This window comes from Dipodomys merriami, unplaced genomic scaffold, assembly GCF_024711535.1.
Source record: "Dipodomys merriami isolate MVZ:Mamm:240054 unplaced genomic scaffold, mDipMer1.0.p SCAF_181, whole genome shotgun sequence".
NCBI lineage: Eukaryota > Metazoa > Chordata > Mammalia > Rodentia > Heteromyidae > Dipodomys > Dipodomys merriami.
This window is the reverse complement of record NW_027203171.1, coordinates 51372-53287: the sequence shown is the minus strand read 5'-3', so window position 1 is coordinate 53287 and position 1916 is coordinate 51372.

Here is a 1916-nt window from a genome sequence, read left to right as displayed (position 1 = left end):
TCACTTTTAAGTCTGCTGAGTGAGCCTGCCACGCTCACCCAGAACTTTCAGACCCCGGATGAGCCACTTTTTCAGGCTCCGGACACCCCCAAGACGTCTCCTGGGGGCTGCGGTCGGGAGTACGAGCTCGTCAGCTCCTCCACGGGTCCGCCAGATACAGACGAGTACGGCCGAACTCACAGAATCGCAAGCGCGCAGTAATTGGACACACAGATTGACTTTAAACAGCACACAGACAATACACAGACAATACACAGACGCTGGCCAGCTTACCTCCCGAAAATGGGTCGGTGGTCCCTGGGTGAGGGTCTCTATCCCGGACGAGCCCCCAAGATGAAAGACCCCCAGCGTGGGGTGTCCTTCGATCTAAAGAGACCCTTCCCCAAGGAACAACGAGACCACTTGTACGGATGCAAACAGCACGAGGTTTATTCGGGCATGCCTCGGCTCCCAGGTGCACTTAACCACGAGATCCACAAGGTTCGGGTCAAGTGTCTGGGAACCGGTTACATGGGTACCCGGGGCGACAAAGTCTATCGGGAGACTTGCGTGCCGAGTGCTTGAAAGCACCCTCTTTTTATGGACAGCAGAAGCAAGGTTACAGAAGCGAGATGCTTGGTTACAGAGTATTGATTGGTTAATTTCAAATTATGCTCAGGGTGGGGATTGGTCAGGTTAAGCTGGCCAGATGGGGCAGGTGGGGTTGGGGGAAAGCTGACGTGTCGGTACTTGCCCCGGCAGGTCTGTGCTGGTCGTCACGCACCGAAACTGTTCGTTCCCTAATTTTGACAAGTGATTTATTACCTCCTGACCTACCCTGCCATTATAGCTAAGTTTTACAGGAAGGGACGGGAGGGTCGGCTATTTTTCAGGAATGCCTGGTTTTAGGGCATGTGTTAGAGTCATGCTGAGGTCTGCAGGCGGTGACTCAGTGGTTAATGACTTGCCTGCGTCCTGCTTTGCTCTCTTAGCTATGTAGGGGAAGGGGCAGTGGTTTTTCTTAAAGAGCTCAATGGATGAACGTATTCTGGGGTCTGGGGTCTTTTCATTTACACATATAACATTTTTTGCATCCTATTACATAAGACATAGATTTGCTTATGTATTCTACATCATTCCTGAGGCCTAGGACTTTCATCGATAAGGAAAACAGTGGGACAATTGGGTTTTCCCACAAGATTAAGTTTTTGCCAGTTCTGTGCCTTGAACTCAGGGTCTGACAGGCCCACTTCATGAAAGGGTAAATGTTAGCACACCAGTCTGATGCAAGTGAAGTTGGTGGGCCCATTTGAGGACCTGAGATCAAGACAAGGAATGGCCAATATATAAACAGATAGATGTTTAGATTGCAGTGTGTGTGTGTGTGTGTGTGTGTGTGTGTGTGTTTGTGTGTGTGTGAGTGTGCATGTGTGTGTGTGTACTAACATATGTATATGCATCTACAAAGGTATACAGAGAGAGACAGACATTTATGTAGATTCTACTGTATAACCCTATATAAAGAGTGATGTCTATATCTTATTTTCACATATTCTATTACTACCAATTATTTGGTCTAAAATTATGCCTCCATTAATTAATCATGGTAGGATACTTAATAAAGAATTAATTAATGATCTATATTTATTGCATACAATCTTATACTGGAATGACTATCTAATTATTAATTCAGTTAGCACATTTCAAACATTTTATTAGTGTTCCTATAGATAGGAACAAGTTTCCTAAGATCTTCAGCCATGTGTAGGTGGCAGGCCGAGGATTGATCTCAGGGCCTAGGTATCTGGGTTGGACTGATGCTTCACTGACAGCCCCCCAGCCTTCATCCATGCAAGGTCACATACAATTTTCAAGCCAAGTCATTGAGCCCCAGGAGTGTCACAGTGCTAAGTAAACAAAAGCAAACCTGTTGTGTA